This window comes from Dromaius novaehollandiae, chromosome W (assembly GCF_036370855.1).
Source record: "Dromaius novaehollandiae isolate bDroNov1 chromosome W, bDroNov1.hap1, whole genome shotgun sequence".
Taxonomy (NCBI): Eukaryota; Metazoa; Chordata; class Aves; order Casuariiformes; family Dromaiidae; genus Dromaius; species Dromaius novaehollandiae.
In genome coordinates, this window is record NC_088130.1 from 1,914,051 (window position 1) to 1,938,228 (window position 24,178).

At 49.8% G+C, this 24,178-nt stretch overlaps 1 pseudogene; it reads left to right on the forward strand.

Moving 5' to 3' along the window:
* Nucleotides 1-12,502: 12,502 nt before the first annotated feature.
* LOC135324349 (proline-rich protein 9-like) lies at nt 12,503-13,392 on the forward strand (annotated as a pseudogene).
* The last annotated feature ends 10,786 nt before the right edge of the window (nt 13,393-24,178 follow it).

The window sequence follows — 24,178 nt, forward strand, 5'->3', positions numbered from 1 at the left end:
GCAGTGTGTGTATATCTCGACCTAGTAACACATCAATTCCTAAAATATATTCATGAATAGGTGCCAATAAGACTGGAGTGGAGAAGGGAGGGTTTTTCCCAATCGCTAAGGTAACTATCGCCTGTACGGCGGGGGTGGCAGAGCTGCCCAAACCGCAGATGTGCGTTGTTGCCTTCTCAGGGTTTACAGCACTATGCAACACTGTAACCTCTGCTCCTGTATCTACTAAAGCAAGCACAGCTACTTCCCCTCCTGAATGCCACCTAATTCTCAGGGGTACGTATGGGTGTCGGTCGCCCGGATGATATGCTGCAACCGATGCTCGGATTTTGGGGGACCCGCCTCCCTTTCTTTGTTTCTTAGCAGGCAGCTTCCAGGGAGCACTGGGTGCTGGTGGGGGAGTGGGTTTAACTCGGTTCTGTTGATTGGCAGGCAAACGCTGCCAGCGCTCGAATAAATCAGCAGTGGACGAGCCATTGATCTCATCCCACGATATCCCCACCTGCAGCAAGTCAGCCCACATCTGCTTTCCTGTGACTTTTCCACTCACTTTAGTCACCCCTCCCTGTCTCTTTGCTCTAACTTTCTGAGCCACCCGTACCTGTTTAGAATTGGTCCACCCACCACAGCTAGGTCTCGCAAATTATTCACCAGCGCCCCCACTGTACCAGTAGCAGGCATCACCGCCCCTAACAGGAGCAGTCTCAAGGCACTTGGGGCCCCTTTCAATAGCTGCGTTTTCATTTGCCGAGTTATTTCTACACCATCTGGACCATTACCGTCTGCTAATCCAGTGGCTACCTCCAGCCATCGCAACATGTTTATGGCCTCTTCCGTGGTATGCCATGCACCCACCGTAGCGGCCAGCTCACCCGTAGATGGATAAGCCCCTACCACCGCAGCAGATAACCACTGATACAGCAAAGGAGCAACTACAGGGTTGCCGGAGCTATCTTGAGCAGACGTAAGCTGGGAGAGATAATACTGCACTTGAGAGTCTGTGGACAACGGGCTCATTAAATTCAGCTCCTCTCTTAACAACGTTAATGATCCAGCCCCATTATCCCAGGCTCTCACCATCCACGCTAGTAATGACTCCCCCGGTTGCTGCTGGAATGTAGTCAAAAACTCACATAATTCCTTTGGCATATAAGTCCTTGTCTGCTCTACAGTATCCCTATCTGTTTGTCACTCCCCCCACATCTGAACAAGTGGCCACACCTGAGCGTTAGCGGGTTCTTGCTCAATATCAAACTCAATTTCTGAGTCAGATGAGGTACTCCAAATATTGCCATCCCACTCCTCTGGATCCCAGGAGGGTCGAGCTATAATCGCCCGCACCTGAGAAACAGCAGCGGGCACCTTCCCATAACACCCACGCCGCCTGTTAGCCATCCGCAAAGCTAGCCGCTCCATCTTGTGGGCTACATCTTGGGCTTTCTCAGCTTGTGCTGTAATCACTTCTTGGGCTATCGCCTTTGCATCTCGAAAATCCCCCACCTCCTTTTCCAAATCTTTCACTCGTTGCTGCAAAGAGGATACCTCGTTATCGAAGGCTCGAATGCCTGTCAGCAGTGCCCACCCTAATCGTCCAGCTAGCTTCCGAGCTGCTCCCGAAGCACCGCGGAAGGGCATAACCTGTAAAGCGGATTCAACTGCCTTCGGGGTAACATTTTCCCCCTGTGCCAATTCTGGCCAGTCCTCGGGGGCTGCCAGCATGGCAAGCAATGCGGCCACCAGCCCCCATGGCTCAGTCTGGGGCCATCCTGGCAGCTGCAGGCGAGCAGTCCCTTCTTGACTCTCGCCTTCCCCCTTCGCTCTCCTCGGCCACGGCATTGTCGTTTGTGTATCCTGCTGACTACGCCAAGTGTAAGGGTGAGGCAGGGGCACTGCCTGGACTCCCGGCAGGGACAGATGCACAAACACAAGGCACACTATGGTCGATATGGAGCATTTATTACCTCTGCGTCTGAACGGGGGTTCCCCGGCGTTTTCCCGGTCAAGGCGATAATGGAGCGGGGGATCCCTGGCACCGCTGAGCGTCGGTCCAGGGTGAGGAACACCGGGGCGGGGGGGGCACTAGATGAAGTTTTTATGTACCATACACATGCGCAGTAAGCATGTTGTGCTCATTGTTATTCTCGATTCAAAGCCCAGGTGCAGCGCCACCCTGGCACAGGCTCAGCTACGTGACTATGGGTCAACATGCCCTGTTGATGCTCCTTTTCCCACAGAACGGCCTGGCTAGCTTCCATCGTCTATCTCCTCGACATTCTTCCGCACTTTCCCATACAACCCCCAAGGGCAGGCTAGCTGCCTTGAACACTCTTCAGCACTGGAGAAAGGAGTTTGAGTGACTGCGAATGACTGCTTTACTCTTGCAGGGGTGGTCCCAAGGAGAGATCCCATAGCTCGGGTAAGAAGGAGTTAATCCCAGTCTGCAATGATTAACACTGCCCCAGTAGTGAAAGCAGCTGTTATCTCCCAAGGTCCTGATGAGGAGATAGTCCAGACCATCCTAATTAACACTGTTCCAGCAGTGAGAGGAGGCTTTGTTTCCCAGGGTCTTGGTGCCCAACAGGCCTTATTTCAAAGCTTTGACATCCTCCCTTTCGGAGTGTGAAGCACAGGAATGCAGACTGCTTGTTACTGGCACCAATTGGGGGGGATCCTGGGAGCATCCCTGCCCGGTATGCCTTACGGTGATCAGCCTGCGCAGCCCTTACAGTGCACTTTGTTACCAAAGCAGAATTTAGGCGGGAATTTAAGACTCACCTTTTCAGTGCCTCCCATTGCCAAAGATCCCAGGCGAACTCACCGATGGCGCCAGATGATCGTATGGAGACGCGAGGCCCTGACAGTGGTCGCCAAGGGTATCACCTGGGTGGCCAAACAGTTATGGGAAATTAGGCTTGCCGGCCACAATAACACAGTCTGACCCAGGTTCCCATTGAGAAGTTTGGAGCCAAATGAGAGTGAAATTAAATGAACAAATTTTAATGACGCACGTACAGTAATTACAGCTTGAGCTGGGTGCCTCCAAAGAGGGACCCCGAACAAAGAAATCCCTGGGCAATTATACCCTTACAATACAAGTTCTCCACCCCTCAGACGATAGTTCGGACCAATCGTAATATTGGGGTCTGGGGTCTTCCTGTTCTTCATTGGGTTTTCTCTAGGCAGGCTGTTTTTCCTTATCTTTACTGTTGCAACTTCTGCTGATGGAGGTACCTTCCTTGTAAGCATCCTTATCTTTCCAGCGTGAACAGCTCGGACCCTTTCGACATAAATAGGTGAAAGTTCCCCATTCTATCAAAGCAGGGCCTAAGGCTTCAGCAAATTCATCTAGTGACGCTAAGTAGGCTTTATATAAGTAATGCTAAGCGGTTAACTCTAGACACTTTGAGTTCAATACTCTTTAACACCTGCCACTAGCCTATCAGGCAGTGAGGCAGAAGGGACCTCACAAGCACGGACACCAGGAATGGGCCTACCACTGCGCAGTGAGGCACAGAGGCAGAAGTGACCTCACCAGCGCAGCCAGCAGACATGGCCCTGCCAGTGGCCTTTTTGACAGGAAGGTAGAAGTGATTTCACAAGCACAGCAAGCAGCCATTGGGCCTGCCACTGGCCTATGCGTCATGGAGGCAGAAGTGTCCTCACCAGCACAGCCAGCAGTCGTGGGCCTGCCACTGGCCCACGAGGCAATGATGTAGAAGTGACCTCACCAGCACAGCCAGCAGCCATGGGGCTGCCACTGTACTGTCACGCACTGAGGCAGAAGGGACCTCACAAGCACAGCCAGGAGCCATGGGCCTGCCACTGGCCCTTCAGGTACGGAGACAGAAGTGACCTCACAAGCACGCCAGCAGCCATAGGCCTGCCGCTGGCCTGTGAGGCACGTATGCAGAAGAGACCTCACCAGCAAAGCCAGCAGGCATGGGCCTGCCACTAGCCCATGAGGCACGGAGGCAGAATTGACCTCACTACCTCAGCCAGAAGCCATGGGACTGCTGCTAGCGTATTAGACACTTTGATTAAATTGACCTCACAAGCATAGCCAGGCAGCCATGGGCCTGACACTCTCCAAAGAGGCATGGAGGTGGAAGTGACATCACAAGCACAGCCAGCAGTGATGGCCCTGTCACTGGCCCATGAGGCAGGGGGGCAGAAATGACCTCACAAGCAGAGGTAGCAGCAATGGGCCTGCCAGTGGCCCCATGAGGCACTGAGGCAGAAGTTACCTCACAAGCAGAGGCAGCCCGTAGAGCTGCCTGCTGTAGAGGCCTGTGCGAGCCCGTACGAGCCTGCACAAGCCTGTAGAGGTCCATACAAGCCCGTATGAACACGTACGTGCCTGTAGAGGTACACATGAGGCCAGCACTACCCCGTACGAGCCCATACGAGCCCGTAGAGGCCTGTGCTAGCCTGTACAAGTGCAAACGAGCCCATAGGAGTCCGTAGAGGCCTGTACGAGCCCATACAAACCTGTACGAGCCTGTAGAGGCCTGGTGAGCCTGTAAAAGCTCCAACGAGCCTGTAGATGCCCATAGAGACCATACAAGTCCGTACGAGCCCGTACCAGCCCATAGAGGCCCACATGAGGCCCGTATGAGACCGTAGAGTCTGCACGAGCCCATACAAGCCCGTAGAGGCCTGAACGAGCCTGTAGGAGCCTGTAGAGGCCCACAGGAGACCACAGGAGCCTGTAGAGGCCTGCGCGAATCCATAGAACCCCTACGAAACCGTACGAGCCCATAGAGGCCTGCACAAGCCCATATGAGCCTGTAGAGACCTACACGAGCCTGTACAAGCCTGTAGAGGCCTACATGAGGTCCGTATGAGTGCGTAGAGACGAGTACAAGCCTGTAGAGGCCTGCGCGAGCCTGTATGAGCCCGGAGAGGCCTGCACGAACCCAAAGGAGGCCGTAGGCACGCAAGAGCCTGTACAAGCCTGTAGAGGACTACGGGAGCCTGTACAAGACCGTACAAGCCCAAACGAGCTGGTAGAGGCCTGCGCGAGCCTGTATGAGCCCATACGAGCCCGCAGAGGCCCGAACGAGCCCGTAGAGGCCCATACGAAACCATACGAGCCCGTAGAGGACTGCAGAAACCTGTTCGAGTCCATACGAGCCTGTGGAGACCAGAACGAGCCCGTATGAGCCCATAGGAGCCTGTAGAGGCCAAATGAGGCCCATACGAACCCGTACAAGCCCGTAGAGGACTGTGCAAGCCCATACGAGCCCGAATGAGCCCCGAGCCCGTATGAGCCTGTAGAGGCTCACAAAAGCCAGTACGAGCCTGTAGAGGCCTGTACGAGCACGTACGAGCCCGTAAAGGTATGTCTGAGGCTTACACGACCCCATACGAGCCCTGACGAGCCGATAGAGGCTTGCATGAGCCTGTACGAGCCCGTAGAGGCCTGCACGAGCCCGTATGACCCCGTAGGAGCCTGGACGATCCTGTAGATGGCCTGCCACAAGGTAATCTGGCACAGAGGCAGAAGTGCTATCAACAGCACACACAGGAGTCATGGCCCTGCCATTACCGTATTACAAAGTGAGGCCAAATTGACCTCGCAAGCATAGAGAGCAGCCATGCATCTGCCACTTGTTAATTGGGAACTGAGGCATAGGTTATGTCAGAAGTAGACCAGCAGCCAGGTGCCTGCCACTGGACTAGCAGGCACGGAGGCAGAAGTGACCTCACCAGTAGAGCCAGCAGCCATGGACCTACCACTGGCCTATGAGGCACTGACATAGAAGTGACCTCACCAGCACAGCCAGCAGCCATGAGCCTACCACTGGGCACAGAGGCACAGAGGCAGAAGCGATGCCCTAACTGTAACCCTCATGTCAGGTTGGGCCTGAACCAGAGCCCACCAGCCCCATTCCAGGCCCTAACGAAAAAGTTGCCCTGGGAGCAGTCTTGGTGAGGCCCCACATTTCCTTAGGCATGCCCTTTGCAGCCCCACTCCACATGGGGCTCTATGCTTTCTCTCTCTCCTAACTCTCATGTCCGAGTGTCTGTGCGTCTGAGTGTTTGTGTGTCCAAGTGTCTGAGCGTCCTGGTGTCCGTGGGTTCGTTTGCTTGAGTGTCCGTGTGTTCTTGTGTATGAGTGTCTGTGTGTCCAGGTGACTGCATATCTGAGTGCTGATTGTGTGTGTGTGTGTCTGTGTGTGCGAGTGTCCATTTGTCCAAGTGTCTGTCTGCCCATCTGCCCGAGTGTGCATGTGTCCCTGCGTTCGTGTGTCTGTGTGTCAGTGTCTGAGTTTCCATGTGTCCGAGTGTCTTTGTGTATGAGTGTACATGCGTCCAAGGGTCCAAGTGTCCATGCATCTGTGTTTCTGAGCATCTGTGTCTCCGAGTGTCCATGTGTGTGTGCATCCAAGTGACTGAGTGGCCATGCATCTGAGTGTTGGAGCATCCAAATGGCCGTGTCTTTGTGTCTTAGTGTCCATGAGCCGGAGTGTGCATGTGTCCGTGTGTAGGAGTGTCCTTGTCTACGAGTGTCCAACTGTCCATGTGTCTGTATGTTTGAGTTTCCAAGTGTCCATGTGTCCAAGTGTCCGTGTGTCTGCATTTCTGTCTGTCTGTGTGTCCTAGTGTCCTCTGTCCAAGTATCTATATGCCCATGTGGCCGAGTGTCTGTGTGTCCGAGTGTCTGACTGCCAGCGTGTCCAAGTGTTTATGTGTCCGTGGGTCTGATTGTCCGAGTGTCCATCTGCCCGAGTGTCCATGTGTCGATGCATCCGTGTGTCCAGGTGTCTGTGTGTCGGAGTGTTTGAGTGTCTGTGTCTGAGTGTGTCCGTATGTTAGAGTGTCCATTTGTCCATGTGCCCGAGCTTCCAAATTTCCGAAAGTGTCCCAGTGTCCATGTGTCTGAGTGTCCGTGTGCTGAGTGTCTGAATGTCTGAGTGTTCACATTTCCATTTGTCTGAGTGTCTGTGTGTCTGAGTGTCCATGTGTCTGAAGGTCCAATTGTCCGAGTGTCTGTGCGTCCGAGGGCATGAGAATCCATGTGTGTGAATATCCATGTCTCCAAGTGTCCATGTGTCCAAGTGTCCGTCTGTCCACGTGTCTATATGTTTGTGTGTCCATGCATCCGAGTGTTTGTGTGTCCAAGTATCCGAGTGTCTGAGTGGCTGTGTGGCTGAGTGTCTGAATGTCCGAGTGTCCGTGTGTCCGAGTGTACATGTCCCAGTGTCCATGTGTCCGAGTGTCCATGTGTCCAAGTGGCTATGTGGCCGAGTGTCCGTGTGTCCGAGTGCCTGTCTGTCCATCTGCCCAAGTGTCCAAGTGTCCATTTGTCCGTGTGTCTATATGTTTATGTGTTCATGTGTCTGAGTGTCCATGTGTCTGTGTGTCCGAGTGTCTGTGTGTCCAAGTATCCGAGTCTCTGGGTGACCATGCATCTGAGTGCTGATTATGCGTGTGTCTCTGCATCCGTGTGTCCATTTGCCTGAGTGTCTGTGTGTAGGAGTGTCTGAATGTCCATGTGGCTGAGTGTCTGAATGTCCGAGTGTCTGTTCATCCAAGGGCCTGTGCATACGTGTGTGCAAATAGCGGAGTGTCCAAGTGTCCATGCGTCTGTGTGTCCAAGTAACCGTGCATCCAAGTGTCCATGTGTTCATGAGTCCATGCAGCCATGTATCCATGTGTTTGAATGTCCAAGTGTCTTTGTGTCCGTGAGTCAGAGTGTGTGTGCGTTTGAGTGTGTCTTTGTTGGCATATCCAAGTGGGTGAGTGTGTGTGTGTCCGAGTGTCCATGTGTATGAATGTCTGGTTGTCTGTGTGCCTGAGTGTCCTTGTGTCCATGTGTTTGTCATTGAGAATGTCGGTGTGTCTGTGTGTTCGAGTGTCTGTGTGTCCGAATGTTCTTGTGTCTCTGCACCTGAGTGTCCATATGTCTGTGTGTCCAAGTGACCACACGTCTGTATGTCCGAGTGTGCATGCATCTGAGTGTCCAGGTGTCCGAGTGTGCACATGTCCGAGTGTCTGTTTCTTGGAGTGTCTGAGCGTGCATGTCCATGTGTCTGAGTGTGCAAGTGGCTGTGTGTCTGAGTGTCCATGCGTCCAAATGTCATGCTGTCCATGTGCTCATCTGTCCGAGTGTTGGTATGACTGTGTGTCTGAGTGTCCGTGTGTCCAATTATCCGAGTGTCCATGCGTCTGAGTTTCCATGTGGCCAAGTGTCCAACTGCCTGCATGTCCAAGTGTTCATGTGTTCTTGGGTCCAATTTTGCGTGCGTGCCTGTGTCTGTGTGTCAGAGTGTCCAAGTGTCCGTGTGGCTGAGAGTCTGATTGTCCAGCTGTGTCAGAGTGGTCAGTATCCATGTGCCTGTGTGTCCAAGTGTCCGAGTGTCTGAGTGTCCAGGTGACCGTGCATCTGAGTGCTGAGTGTGCATGTGTCTGTGTGTAGGAGTGTCCACCTGCCCAAGTGTCCATGTGTCCAAGTGTGCATGCATCCCTGGGTCCGTGTGTCCAATTATCTTTGTGTCTGAGTGTCCATGTGGCTGACTGTCTGTGTATCTAAATGTCCGAGTGTCCAAATATCTGTGTGTACATGTGTCTGAGCGTCTGACTGTACATTTGTCCAAGTGTCTGTGCTTCTGTGGTCCGAGTGTTCGAATATCTGCATGTCCGAGTGTCTGAGTGGCCGTGTGTCCGAGCGTCTGTGTATCCGAGTGTTCAACTGCCCTTGTGTTCATGTGTCCATGGGTCTGATTTTCCAAGTGTCCGTCTGCCCGAATGTCCCAGTGTCTGTGTGTTGGAGTGTCTGACTGTCTGAGTGTCCATGTGTCCATATGTTAGTGTTCGTTTGTCCATGTGTCTGAACTTCTGAATCTCTGAATGTGTCCCAGTGTCCATGTGTCGGATTGTCCATGTGTCTGAGTGTCCGTGTCCGTGTGTGTGAGTGTCTGAGTGTCCGAACATCCATGTGTCCGTATGTACAAATGTCCGTGAATATGAGTGTCTGTGTGTCCATGGGGCCAAGTGCCTGTCTGCCCAAGTGTCCAATTATCCGAGTGTCCATGCGTGCAAGTTTCCATGTGGCTGAGTGTCTGACTGTCTGTGTGTCTCAGTGGTCAGTATCCATGTGTCTGTGTGTCTGATTGTCCATGTGGCTGAGTGTCTGTCTGCCCATCTGCCCAAGTGTCCAAGTGTCCATCTGTCCGAGTGTCTATATGTCTGTGTGTCCATGTGTCCGACTGCCCATGTGTCTGAGTGTTCATGTGTCCTTGGGTGCAATTGTGCATGCATCCCTGTGTCTGTGTGTCCAAATGTCTGTCTGTCGGAGTGTCTGTGTCTCCGTGTGTCTGAGTGTCTGTGTGTCAGAGGGTGCATGCGTCCCTGGGTCCATGTGTCTGAGTATCTGTGTGTCTGTCTGTCTGACTGTCTGTGTGGCCGAGTGTCTTTGTTAGCGTGTCCATGTGTCCATGTGTCCGAATGTCTGAGTGTCTGAGTTTCTGTGTGTCTGAGTGTCTTTGTGTCTGTGTCCAACTGTCCGTGTCTGTATGTCTGAGTTTCCGAGTGTACCAGTGTCTGTACGTCTGTCTGTCCATGTGTGCGAGTGTCTGTGTGTCCGAATGTCTGTTTGTGTGCCAGCGTCCGAGTGTCTATGTGTCCGAGTGTGCATGCGTCCTTGCATCCACGTGTCTGAGTGTCCGTGTAGCCAAGTGTCTGTGTCTGAATGTCCAAGTGTCAGAGTGTTCGAGTGTCCGAGTGTCTGTGTGCCCGTGTGTTCGTGTGTCTGAGTGTCTGTGTGGCCGAGTTTCTGTGTGTCCGAGTGTCCGAGTATCTGAGTGTCCATCTGTCCGAGTGTCTCTCTGTCCGAGTGTTCTAATGCCTGTTTGTCTTTGTGTCCGAGTGTCCATGTGTGTGAGTCTGTGTATCCGAGTGTCTGAGTGTCCTTGTGTCCATGTGTTCGTCTGTCCGAGCATCGGTGTGTCTGTGTGTCCAAGTGTCCATCTGTCCAAGTGTCTATATGTCTAAGTGTCCATCTGTCCAAGTGTCTATATGTCTGTGTGTCCAGATATCCATGTGTCCGAGTGTCGGTGTGTCAGAGTGCCTGAGTGTCTGTGCCGCCGTGTGTCCATGTGGCCAAGTGTTGGTGTGGCCAAGTGTCTGTGTGTCTGAATGTCCAATCGTCAGAGTGTTCGAGCATCTGTCTGTCCATGTGTTTGTGTGTCCGTGTGGCTGAGTTTCTGTGTGTCCGAGTGTCCAATTCTCCACGTGTCTGTGGGTCTATGACTTCAAGTGTTCATATGTCTGAGAGCCTGTTTGTCGGAGTGTCTGAGTGTGTGAGTGTGCAAGTGTCTGTATGTGAGTATCTGTGTCTGAGTGTCAGAATGTCTGTTTGCCTTTGTGTCCATGTGTCCATCTGTCTGAGTGTCTATATGTCTGTGGGTCCGAATGTCCGTGTGTCCAAGTTTTGGTGTGTCGTGTGTCCGAGTTCTTGTGTGTCCGAGTGCCTGTGTGTCCAAATGTCTGACTGCCCATGTGTCTGAATGTCTGTTTGTCTGTGGGTCCAATTGTCCAAGTGTCCACCTGCACAGGTGTCTGTGTGTCTGTGTGTCTGAATGTCCAAGAGTACGAATATCTGAATCTGAGTTTCCAAGTATCCATGTGTCTGAGCGTGCGAGTGTTCAAGTGTCTGTGTGCCTGTATGTCTGAGTTTCCGAGTGTCTGTGTGTGAGTATCTGTGTCCGAATGTCTGTTTGCCTTTGTGTCCGAGAGCCCATGTGTTCGTCTGTCTGAGTGTCGGTGTGTCTGTGTGTCCGAGTATCTGTGTGGCGCAGTGCCCAAGTGTCTGTGTCGCCATGTGACCGTGTATCAAAATGTCCATGTGATCGAGTGTCTGTGTCTACGTGTCTGAGTGTCCAAGTGTCCAACTGTCCGTGTGTCCGAATGTTTGTCTGTGGGTCTAATTGTCTGAGTGTCTGTCTGCACAAGTGTCTGAGTGTCTGTATGTCCGAGTGTACATGTGTCTGAGTGTCTATGTGTCTGAATGTCCAAGAGTCTGAATATCTGTGTGTCCGAGTGTCCATGTGTCCGCACATCCAAGGGCCTGTACATATGTGTGTGCGAATGGCCGAGTGTCTGTGCATCTGAGTGCCCATGTGTCCGAGCATCCATGAGTCCAAGTTTCCGAGTGTCCGTGTGTGCATGTGTCCGAGTGATCGAGCGTCCATGCAGCCATGCGTTCGACTGTCCGAGTGTCCGAATGTCCAAGCGTCTTTGTATCCTAGTATCCGTGAGTCAGAGTGTGCATGTGTCCATGTGTAGGAGCGTCCGTGTCTCCGAGTGTTCAAGTGTCCATGTGTCCGAGCGTGTGTGTCTATATGTCCATGTGCTCGAGTGTCTGAATGTCCAAGTGCCTGTGTGTCCGTGCTTCCGAGTAACCGAGTGCCCATGTGTCCGAGTTTCCATGCACCCCTGTGTCCATGTGGCCGAATGTCCAAGTACTCAGAATCCACGTGTCTGAGTGCCCTTGAGTCCAAGTGTCTGTGTCCGAGTGCTCATGTGGCTGAGTGTCCAAGTGTTGGTGTGGCCGAATGTTTGTGTGTCTGAATGTCTGAGTGTCCGTGTGGCTGAGTGTGCATGTGTCCCAGTGTCTGTGTGCCTGACTGTCCGATTGTCCGAAAATCTGTGTGTCCGAGTGTCTGAATGTCTAAGTGTCCTTGTGTCCAAGGATCCGATTGTCCGAGTGTCCATGTGTCCAAGGGCCTGTGCATCTGTGTGCCCGAATATTGGTGCGTCCGAGTTTTCAAGGGTCTGTGTGTACGTGCATCCGAGTGTCCGAGTGTCCGTGTGTCAGTGTCCATGTGTCCGGCTGTCCATGTGTCCAAGAGTCCAAGTGTCCGTGCGCCCGAGTGTCCATGTGTTCAGCTGTGCGAATGTCCGAGTGCCTTTTCGTTTGTGGTTCTGAGTGTCTGAGTGCTCAGAATCCACGTGTCTGAGTGTCCTTGTGGCCGAGTGCTGGGTGTCCATGTGTCTGCGTGTCCGAGCATCCATGTGGCCTAGTGTCCAAGTGTTTGTTTGACTGAGTGCCAGTGTGTTTGTTTGTCTGAATGTCCGTGTGGTCGAGCGTCTGTCCTTCTGCCCAAGTGTTCCAGTGTCCGTCTGTCCAAGTGCCTGTGTGTCTGTGCATCTGAGTGTCCAAGTGTCCGAGTGTCTCTGTGTCCGAGTGTCTGTGCATCCATGTGTCCGTGTGTCCGAGGGTCTGAGTGTTCGAGTGTCCAAGTGTCTGTGTGTCCAAGCATCCAAGTGTCCGCAGGTCACAGTGCCTGAATGAAATGCCCATGTGTTGAAGTGTATGTGTGTCCGAGTGGCTGTGTGTCTGAGTTTCCACTTATCCGGGTGTCCATCTGTCCAAGTGTCCGAGGGTCTGTGTGTCCATGTGTCTGAGTGCCGTGTCTTTTTGTCTGAGTGTCTGAGTGTCCATTTGTCCAAGCGTCTGTGTTTGAGAGCGTCCGTGCATTTGTGTGTCCATATCTCCATGTGTCTGTGTCCAAGTGCCCCTGTGTCCGAGTGTCGGTGCATCTGTGTGTCTGAGTGTCAGAGTGTCTGCACGTCCGCGTGTCCGAGTGTTGGAGTGTCTGTGTGCCCGAGTGTCCGTGTATCTCTCTATGCAAGTGTCCATGTGTCTGAATCTCTGTGTGCCCGTGTGTCAGTGTTTGAGTGTGCCTGTGTCAGAGTTTCTGTTTGTATGTCCGAGGGTCCCTATATCTCTATTTCTGTGTGTCTGAGTGTTAGTGTCTGAGCATCTGAGTGTCCGAGTGTCCATGTGCCCAAGTGTCTCTGTGTCCAAGTGTCCGAGCTCCTGAATGTGTGTGTCTTTGTGTCTGTGTGTCCATGTGTCTGAGAATGTGTGTCCCTGTGACTGTGTCTCAGTTTCCACATGTGCTTGGGTCCAACTGTCTGAGTGTCCGTCTGCCTGAGTGTCCAAGGGTCTGTGTATGTTTGTGTCTGAGTGTCCGTGTATCCATGTGTCCAAATGTCAGTGCGTCTGAGTGTCCTTGCGTCCGTGAGTCCGAATGACCATGTGTCTGTGTGTCCAAGTGTCTCTGTATCTAAGTGTCCAAGTGTCCATGTGTCTGTGTTTCTGTGTCCGAGTGTACATTAGTCTCTGTGTCTGAGTGCCCGTGTGTCAGAGTCCCTGAGTGTCCATGTGTCCAAATGTCCATGTGTCTGAGTGGCTCTGTGTCTGAGTGCCCCTCTGTCCGAGTGTCTGTGTCCGAGTATCCATGTGTTGGTTTGCCCAAGTGTCTGTGTGTCCAAGCACTCGAGTGTCCGTGTGTGTGAGTGTCCGTATGTCCAAGCATCTCTGTGTCTGAGTGTCTGTGTGTCTGAGTGTCTGTCTGAGTGACTGTGTGTCCACATGTCTGAGCATGCATGTGTCTGGGTGTCCATGTGTTTGAGTGCCCAAATGTCTGTGTGTCCAAGTGTCTATGTATCCATGTGTCCACGTGTCCGAATGTCTGAGAGTCCGGGTGTTCAAGTGTGCATGCATCCCTGCGTCCATGTGTCTGATTATCTGTGTGCCTGAGTGTCCGTGTGGGTGAGTGTGTATCTGAACGTCTGGGTGTCCGAATATCTGTGTGTCCATGTGTCCGTGTGTCCATGTGCCTGTGTGTCCGAGTGTCCAAATGTCCGAGTGTTTCTGTGTCTGAGTGTTCGTGTGTCTTTGTGTCTGAGTGTCTGGGTGTCCGAGTATCTGAGTGTCCGAGTGTCTAGGTGACCGTGCATCTGAGTGCTGAGTATGCGTGTGTCTGAGTGTCCGTGTGCCCATCTGCCCAAGTGTCCATGTGTCCGAGGGTCCGATTGTCTGAGTGTCCATGTGCCTGTGCATCCATGGGCCTGTGCATTCGTGTGTGCGAATATCCGTGTGTCGGAGTGTCCATGCATCCAAGTGTTCGAGGGTGTGTCCGAGTGACCGAGCTTCCATGCAGCCATGCATCCGCGTGCCCGTGTGTCTGTATGTCTGAGTTGCTCAGTGTCCGAGTGGCTGTGTGTCCGAGTGTCCAAGTGACTGAATGTCTGTGTGTCCGTATGCCCGTGTGTCAGTGTCCATGTGTCCGGCTGTCCATGTGTCTAAGTGTCTGTGCGCCTGAGTGTCCATGTGTTCGGGTGTCCGGGTGTCCGAGTACCTTTTTGTCTGTGATCCTGAGTGTCACGAACACTGCTCGTGGCCAGCGGGGTGACTTGTATTTTTTTCTTTTAACGCTTCACTGACCAAACAGCCAGGCAGTTATCAGGTTTCAGATATTTATTAAGTACACCAGTATCCTTAAGCAAGAGAGTTTAAACAATATAGCAAGTTACGTATTTAACAGGGTAAAAATAACACACTACACTACATACAGAGCAAGCAGGGGTGATACGACCTGTTCCATGTCAGGCGAGGGTCTCAAGTGTGCAGGACGCAATAAGGGGGGGGGGTCCCAGACCAGCTGAGAGGGAGCTCCAAAGAGCTATATTCTGTATCCTCATGTTTCCTTATGCATTTCAGACAACTGAGCTGTTGCACAAACAATGTTGAGACAATTTCACATGCATGAAGATTTAATAGTATGGCCTATAGCAGATGGCATGCATGGATGTCAAAGTTACCTGAGGGGAAAACCACAGGAGACAGACAGAAACTCTCACTCTTTCTCTCTCCCCTTGACTCTCTGCCACTCTCTCCTTGACACTCTCCTTGACACAATCTCTTTCTCTGTGTCTATCCTTTACTCGCGCTCTCTCTTTCTCCTTGACGCTCTCTCTCTCTCTCTCTCTCTCTCTCTCTCTCTGTCCTTGACATTCTCTCTCCCTCTCTCGTGTGCGCCTTGATTCTCTCTCTCTCTCTCTCTTTGTAGCGCGCTCTCCTTGACACTCTCTCTCTCCTTGACTCTTTCTCTCTCCTTGAATATACCTCTCTCTCTCCTTGACTCTTTCTCTCACTCTCTCCCCATGATTCTTTCTCTGTCTCTCTCTCTCTCACCTTGACTCTCTCTTTCCTTTACCCTCTCTCTCTTGCCTTGACATGCTCTCTCACCTTGACTCTCTTTCTCTCTCTGTGGTGCACTCTCTCTCTCCCTCCCCATGATTCTCGCTTGTTCTCTCTCTCTCCTTGACTCACTCTCTCTCCTTGGAGAGCACTCTGTTTCTCTTTCTCTCCTTCGCAGACACGCTCCCTGTCTGTCTCTCTCTCTCTACTTGACTCTCTGTCTCCTTGACTTTCTCTCTCTCCCTCCCCTTCTCTCTCTGTCTCTCTTTCTCTCTCTTTGGCGCACGCTCTCTCTGTGATGCGCATGCTCTCTCTCTCTCTCTCTCTCTCTCTCTCCCCTTGACACTCTCTCTCCTTTTGTCACGAACACCGCTCGTGGCCAGCGGGGCTACTTGTATTTTTCTTTTAATGCTTCACTGACCAAACAGCCAGGCGGTTATCAGGTTTCAGATATTTATTAAGTACACCAGTATCCTTAAGCAAGAGAGTTTAAACAATATAGCAAGTTCTGTATTTAACAGGGTAAAAATAACACACTACACTACATACAGAGCAAGCAGGGGTAATACGACCTGTTCCACGTCGGGCGAGGGTCTCAAGTGTGCAGGATGCAATAAGGGGGGTCCCAGACCAGCTGAGAGGGAGCTCCAAAGAGCTGTTGTTATTGTCACATTTTATATGCTTCTAAGGCGCATGTCTATTGTGATTAGGTTTCTTGACGTCCTTATCAGTAGCCAGAACCTGTGTCACTCTGACACACTCCTCTGGGCTCAACCCTCTGACTGGGTTTTCAAAAGGGAAGGGAAAAGAAATTAATGAAAACTTGTGACAAAGGTCTCCACCCTTCAGGTTTAGAGAACTAAATAGTGGAGGCCCCCCATCATGGGTCCTCATGCCCGACCAGCATGTAGTTGTAGATATTAATTCCCCTTTCACTTGATTTATGAGGCAGCTTTGGTGTGGGTCAGGCTCTTGACATTAGTTTAGGCCGCAAGTGGTTGGTAGCAGATAATAGCGGAGGTGGTGACAAAGGCATTGTTATCATCCTGCACAAGCTGGGGAGTGTGTCCACAGGCAGGGAGAGACTACCCGGCCTACGCCCGGTCCCACTCCCCATCTGTGAACAGTGATACCTTCCCCTCTTCAGCAGGCCGTTGGAGTAAACAGTGCCTTGTCTGTTCTCCACATTATCCACCCTGTGACTTTGTCACTACCAAGCGCCACGTGGGATGTCCCGGTAGGTGTCGCTGTTTTGCTGCACCAGAGGGGCATATTCTTCTAATGAAACGTTAAGGGTGTTGATCTGTTTAGTGACAGACGTAACAATTGCTTGTTTTAAGCAGCTTATGCCTATGCACACAATAACAATAACTATAACTATAATCACACCATATTCAAGCAAGCTCGCAATCCATTGTTGGATTGTCAGTCCCATCCATTTAAAGGCTGAACCAATCCATCCGATGGGTCCTGACGCATCAGGTTGTATTCGGTGGAACAACTCTAACGTGGTGTCGGTGATCTTCTTAAACTCCTCTCTGGCCTGAGTGATGGTCGATGATACGTTGGGGATCACCACACAACATTCCTCTTCTGTATGATTCAGTAGTCCACATATACACCTTTTTCCTTTAACAATATCATGCCCAATGCTGACTGATTTTGCAAAGCCATTTTTGAAACAGCTTGCACTTGTAAATTCATTGCTCCAAAAGCTGTTCGTGACCAGTTTGACAAAAGATGAACTTGCCAAATCAGGTTCTCAATGGCAAACTGATGGGTTCTGATCATCAACCCAGGCATAAAAATTGATTGCAGGCCTAAAGTTACTGCTTGTCCAAAAGTATAATACTCGGGTATCTTCCAAGAATCAATATATCCGGACCCTGGGTGTTTAGGTCCTTCACTTCTTTTCATTCGACCTGGTAATTTATAAGTGGCTATTTTGTGTGGACACATTGTTGGGATTCCTAAACCACACTGTAAGCCTGCATGCTGTTGCGGCTGAATATGGGAATACATGTTTCCATCTGAGCATATCCACATGGTGTCACGCGGGCTGCTAAACAATGCCGTAGAACAATAGGAATCATCATAACCTGAATCATGTCTATATATAATACCATCAGGGGCAGTCACAAAATGCCAGAGTGGCATCTTGCACCATAAAGTGATATTTTCCCATAATGTTATGTCTTGGATACCTTTAGGTCCAAGAGTGACATTACGAAGGTGCATTTTCTCTAATTCTGGTGGGAGTGGGATTGTATAATTGTAACATAAACAAGCCTGGCGATAAGCTGTTACTAAAGATTCAGTCCGCCATACGAAAGGTAGCAAATCATCAAAATTGGTACAATTTATTACCTTTTGACAGTGCCATAGGGGGGAATGAGGTACATCCTTCTCTATAATATAAGTGTCTAGAGGATCCCAGGGGTGGTATCCCTGTTGCTCTTTTAGTCCTGCCCAAAAATACAGTGACCAGACACAAGAGGCACTAACATTATATTTATATTTATAGGTCATCCCGGGCCATGGACAGTGATTACCTGGTAATCGGGGAAATTGAAAACACCAACTCATATTTTGTCGAACGGTATAAGGATGATTTATGGGATTTCCCCAGTTGCTGCTGGGCCACCAATTTAAAACATCACACGGGAAAGGTGTATCCCGAGTTGAATTACCTAAATATATCCTTTCACCCTCAAAGTCCATACTCAGGTGCATGGTGTCAGTCTTATTACATACTACCCCCTTAGTGAAATTGGTTATTGAAAAGGTATGGGTAACAAGTCTGGTAGTGTTAACTCCATAACAACGTTTAGCTGGACACCTAAAGGTGTCATTATATTCCCATATTACCTTTGTCTGATTTACTGTCAAGTTAAATGTTTCATATAAACGTTTGAAATTCACATCAAATGCCCCAAACGGAAGGCCAGTTCCAGCACTATCTGGTATTTCCAGACAAATTCCTCCACCAGACATGTTAAATAGGCGATAAAATCCCTTAATCATTTCAAAGGCGAGATTTTCCTGGGGAAGATCCCGAGTGTCCCCTCTATGCTGTTCCTGTACAGATACTAACTTAGGGCTCATTATCCAAAATCCTATCAACACTATTACAACCATACGAGAATCCATAATGATGATGCACAAATCACACAACAAAGATTAAAAGAATAAATGCTAAACTATTACAACTTAGGTTGCCAAACACACAGCCAAATCAAAAACAACATTACGCAACATACAAAAAGTAAAAGTCCTTGTGGGCACTCTAATTCAGCATACGCTAATCCAAGGTTCCAGGTACATCCTGTAAGAGGGAGAAAGAAGGTTTGCTCGGTGGGCTTTTAGACCTACACCGGCTGTGGATTAAAAAGAAGGAAAAATCCATCGGGTACTGATCCGGTGAGTTTTTCCTGAATAATCTTTGGCCTCCCAAGCATACATATTCTTGGGAGAGGCTAATACCATGGGAACATTGCCTACTTGGGGCAGCTTCACTAGTACGGGTTGTCCCGGATGGTAAGGGACAGGATACTGGCCTGGGGAAATTGATAATTTTGGTTCAATTGTGTCTGTTGATGCAATAAAAGCTTTCATTTTTGGACTTCCCCCGTTTGACCAATGGTTATTTGCCAAATACACAGCAGCAGATATTCGGAGGGACCAGTTTGACTGAGTTACCTTTGCATATTTCTTAATCAAGCCATTGGTCCTTTCCACCATCCCATTGGCTTGGGGATAGTATGGAATATGAAATGTCCAGCGAATACCTTCTTCTTTTGCCCAGTCTTGGACTAGGCTGGCAGAAAAGTGCGAGCCATTATCGCTTTGAATTTCTTCCGGATTGGGAAGAGTACTAAACCAATTTTTAAGGCACCGTACAGTGTTACTTCCAGTAGCAGCATTAACTGCTGTGGCCATAGTTATGCCTGACACTACTTCCACCCTGACCAATATATAGCATTTCCCTTCTGATGGGCGCAAGGGTCCCACATAATCTATCTGCCACGTATGCCATAAGGTCTTACGATCTCGAATGTGTAGTGGCGGGGCTTTGGCTGGGTGATTAGTATTCAGTCGTAACCGGCATTGTGCACAAGCAGTCACAGCTTGCTCACACAAACGTTTTGTGATTGGCCAACCACGGGAAATCCCTTCCCGATATAGGTCTGCTACACCAGAGTGATCTCTTTTAACGTGTAGCCATTCAAGGAGACATTCCCATTCAGAATCAAAAGTATTCACACTCAGAGGTGCTAGGCGAGTAAGTTCGTCCACTTATTTATTATAGTGGGCTTGTCGGGTTTCAGAAGGATCGTGCCCCTCTACCCATCCTATGTACAGTGCTCGCTGCGTTCCTATCTGTAAGAGTTGCTTCCAGCTGTCTGTTTGCCAAACTGGAGTCCTATTTACCTGCCAATCATTTTCTGCCCAGTGACTTATCCATTCAGTGGCCCCTTTAAACACAGCATAGGAGTCTGTATAGATAAAGACAGCCCCTTTCTGAGCTGCTAACACGACAGCTCGGAGTTCTCCTACTTGAGCACTACCTTCTCCTATTTCACTGACTATCTGATTAGTTTTAACTTCTAATGCCACTGCCTTATATTTCCACACTTTGTTTTCCCTATGTGAAGATGCATCTGTAAACCACACATTGCTTAAATCCGAGCCATCAGTAAGGGGAGGAGCCTCTCTTATGGGTGATGGCTTGCTAGGCTGTGCATAGTAGACCGTGGCTGAATCTATAGGTTTCTGTAACTTAGATACTTTAATAGCTCCTTCTTTTACAGGTATCATTTCCGCGATCCCCCCTAAATAAGCATACCACTTTCTTACAGTTGGCTTCTGTGCAATTCCTTCCGGTGGTGGAGTCCCAGTTTTCACTATATCTAACACCCTGAAGGGCCCTCTGAGTATTATATCTTGTTCAGTGCGGAGTCGTTCTGCCTGTTTAAGAGCTCTAACTACTGATAGTAGTCCCTTTCTCTAGATCAGAATATCGAGACTCACTGTCATTAAAGGCTTGTGAGCTGAAACCCAAAGGTCGATTGGGCCCATTAGGCCCTCTCTGCCATAAGTTACAGTGAGATCCATGTTCGCTAAAGCCCCATTCCACATGTATAGGGTCTTGTGGATGTACTGGTCCCAATTGTTGAAACAAGGGTAATTCAGACACCAAGGCTTGCAGCGCTTGCTCGTGTGAGCCGCACCATTCCCACTTAGTCCCTTTCCGCAAAAGGTTATATAAAGGCCGAGCAATGATGGAAAAGCCCGGAACATGTTTTCGCCAGTATCCTAATGTTCCCAGGATTTCTTGTAGCTCTTTAGGGGAGTTAGGGGCTTTGCCATTTTCAATCTTCTGCAGGGTGTCTGGTGGCATGGAGGCAGCTCCTCTAATCCACCAGACCCCCAGGAATTTTATTTCTTGTCCAGGCCCCTGCCGTTTAGCAATTGGAATTTCTAAACCTGCAGAGGTGAGTTTTTGGATAATGCTCTCCATTCCCTGTTTCACGGTTTGTTGATCATCCCCCGCGATGAGGATGTCATCTATATATTGGTATACAGCTAGGCTATCCGGAAGGTTTATTTCCGTTATCATTTTGGCTAATACATTGTGAGCAATAGTAGGGGAGTGTTTATATCCTTGGGGCAGCCTGTTAAAGGTACATTGCGTGCCTTTCCAGGTAAAAGCAAACTGGGCTTTATCTTCTTCTCTTAAGGGTACCATAAAGAACATATCTTTGACGTCTATTGCTGCCATCCACTGATGGTTGTGACTCTGTATTTGGGTGACTACTTCAGCGATATTTGGCACTGCTGCTGTTAGTGGTGCAGAATTGGTGTTTAGTCGCCTATAATCGACTGTCAGTCTCCAATCACCGTTGGGTTTCCTTACTGGCCAGACTGTGGAATTGTAAGGAGAATGAGTGCGAACGATGATGCCACGAGATTCTAGATCTCGCATAACATCGTCCAAGCCTTGTCATGCCGCTGCGGGCAAGGGATATTGTTTGACATTTGTCACCTTTGAAAGGGGCAGGGGAGGTGATGTTTCTAATAGGGCAACCTGGACTTCAGAGAGAGATTCGTTAGTTTTACCAGCGAAACTCCATACTGTCCCGTCTGGGAGACGCCAGGTTCTTCCGTTTAATAAGTCAAAATCCAGGATATTTAGATTGCCAGCACCCACCAATACTTGGGTCCTCAGAGGACACTTTTCTCCTCTATCCATAGGGTCTAAACCCCCTGCCCAATAAGCGGCACGGGTGGTTAATGAATGATCCCCTTGTCCAGGAAATGAATTAAGGAAAACTCCGGGTCCCCAGAATCCTCCAGCCTCCATATCACTAAGCATGATTCGGTCTCCCCCAGACAAAGAGATTCTCCAAACATACTCCGCCTCTGACTCCTGGGGCCTCCGCAAGTATTTTTCTTGTAATTTAGCTAATTCGGCCGGAGACCAGGGTATCGTCCGGGTCGTAGTAGTTACTGCCCTGGAGTGGTCATCCTCTGCATCCTCTGTTACTACTTCTGTTTTAACAATTGGTCGTAAGGTAGCTTCCAAAAGACTACCCTCTCTACTATCAGAGTCCCATATGTCCCCATCCCATGTTTCAGGGTCAACACAGGCAATCAACCTTTGGATCTTTGCTGTATTATGTGTGAGGGGAACCTGGGACACTAATAAATCTAGTTTTGCCTGTAGTTGTCGCTCTCGGGCTTCAGCCTCAGCAAGAGCAGTTTTATATTCCTCCTTTTCCCTTTGTAAAGCACTATTAGTAGCTTCTAAACCTATCACACATCTCCTCTGGTTATATGCTTCCTGTTGATAATCTTTACATTGCCTTTTTGCTTGGTTAAGTTCCTCAGTAATGAGGGATAACTTTTTTTGTGTCAATTCTGCATTTATACCTTTATATACTGATTCAAAAGGTGGGTCGGGTTGTTGATCATGTTCCTTTTGTGCACATGTTAAGCATGCGCCCAAAACGGAGCAAATAATTGCTTTCCCTTTTTCTTTTTTCTGTTTTTGTTCTTTACGTAATTGTTCTATCCTTTGAACAACTTTATCCTCATCTTTCCAATTATACTTCGCCCATTCCAGTCCTGGGACTGAAGGCTTACAATTAAACTTCTGTAAAAAATTGCTTAAGGACATGGTGTTGCTCCTAGTAGTGTTGCTTCACCGGCCAAGGGTCAGGCAACTTAATAACTATTTTTTAGCAGAAGTGTGAACCCCTTGCGTTCCAGGTGTTCCTCAGATGTTAGAGGGACTGGGGGCGGCTGGGCTCACACCTCGATTATACCCAAACACAGGGTCTGACTCGTCTGTGGTAAAGTCACTGGTTATCCCAGTTTACCATGAGAATCCCGCCGACTACGCCAATAATGTCACGAACACCGCTCGTGGCCAGCGGGGTGACTTGTATTTTTTTCTTTTAACGCTTCACTGACCAAACAGCCAGGCGGTTATCAGGTTTCAGATATTTATTAAGTACACCAGTATCCTTAAGCAAGAGAGTTTAAACAATATAGCAAGTTCTGTATTTAACAGGGTAAAAATAACACACTACACTACATACAGAGCAAGCAGGGGTAATACGACCTGTTCCACATCGGGTGAGGGTCTCAAGTGTGCAGGACGCAATAAGGGGGGGGGGGGGGTCCCAGACCAGCTGAGAGGGAGCTCCAAAGAGCTGTTGTTATTGTCACATTTTATATGCTTCTAAGGCGCATGTCTATTGTGATTAGGTTTCTTGACGTCCTTATCAGTAGCCAGAACCTGTGTCACTCTGACACACTCCTCTGGGCTCAACCTGCTGACTGGGTTTTCAAAAGGGAAGGGAAAAGAAATTAATGAAAACTTGTGACAAAGGTCTCCACCCTTCAGGTTTAGAGAACTAAATAGTGGAGGCCCCCCATCATGGGTCCTCATGCCTGATCAGCATGTAGTTGTAGATATTAATTCCCCTTTTCACTTGATTTATGAGGCAGCTTTGGTGTGGGTCAGGCTCTTGACATTAGTTTAGGCCGCAAGTGGTTGGTAGCAGATAATAGCGGAGGTGGTGACAAAGGCATTGTTATCATATCCTGCACAAGCTGGGGAGTGTGTCCACAGGCAGGGAGAGACTACCCGGCCTACGCCCAGTCCCACTCCCCATCTGTGAACAGTGATACCTTCCCCTCTTCAGCAGGCCTTTGGAGTAAACAGTGCCTTGTCTGTTCTCCACACTGAGTGTCTGAGTGTCCGTGTGTCCGGGCTTCCATGGGCCCCCGTGTCCATGTGGCTGAGTATCCAAGTGTCTGAGTACTCAGAATCCGTGTGTCTGAGTGTCCTTGAGTCCGAGTGTCTGTGTGTCCGAGTGCCCATGTGTCTGAGTGTCCAAGTGTCCATGTGTTGGTGTGGCCGTGTTTGTGTGTCTGAGTGTCCGTGTGGCAGTGTGTCTGTGTGTCTGACTGTCCGATTGTCCGAAAATCTGTCTGAGTGTCTGAATGTCTGAGTGTCCGTGTGTCCGAGGGTCCAATTGTCTGAGTGTCCGTGCGTCCAAGGGCCTGTGCATCCTTGTGTGCAAATATCCATGTGTCTGTGAACAAGGCCTAAAGAGCAGCACAGCAAATGACCCAATGCTCGGGTATGAAATCTGCTCTCCTGGGGGATTCCATCCTTCACAGGGATGTGATAAGGACCATGGCATTTGCCACACTAGCACATTAGTAGGATTTCTTTTTCCAACAGCATCAGTTTGGTCATTGTGGCCCAGGTTCACGCAATGCCTCGTGCTTTTTGTGACTTCAGTGAGGGATGAAATTGTGAGCCCTCAGTTGAATTGGGCTGATTTGGTCAGCTGTTGCCAAAAGCTACTAATGACTTTTGATTAAAAGTCTCTGCAAATGTTAATTAAAATAGTTCTTCTTAGGAGATATCTGCTTTGTAATAAAAACTACCTTAAAAGATAGGTAGTCAGACCAACTGTTAGGAAGCATCAAGAGTCGCTGCTCCACAATGACAGATGAGCCAGGAGTTGAGGGTGACAGCAAGGCAGACAGGGCAGTGGCCTGACCGACAGGGCACAGTCCCACAGCACCTGAACAAGAAGAGCAGAGCAGGTCTGGTGACAGTAACCAGGGTCAGCCACAGTCCAGTGATGGCCAGGTAAGTCC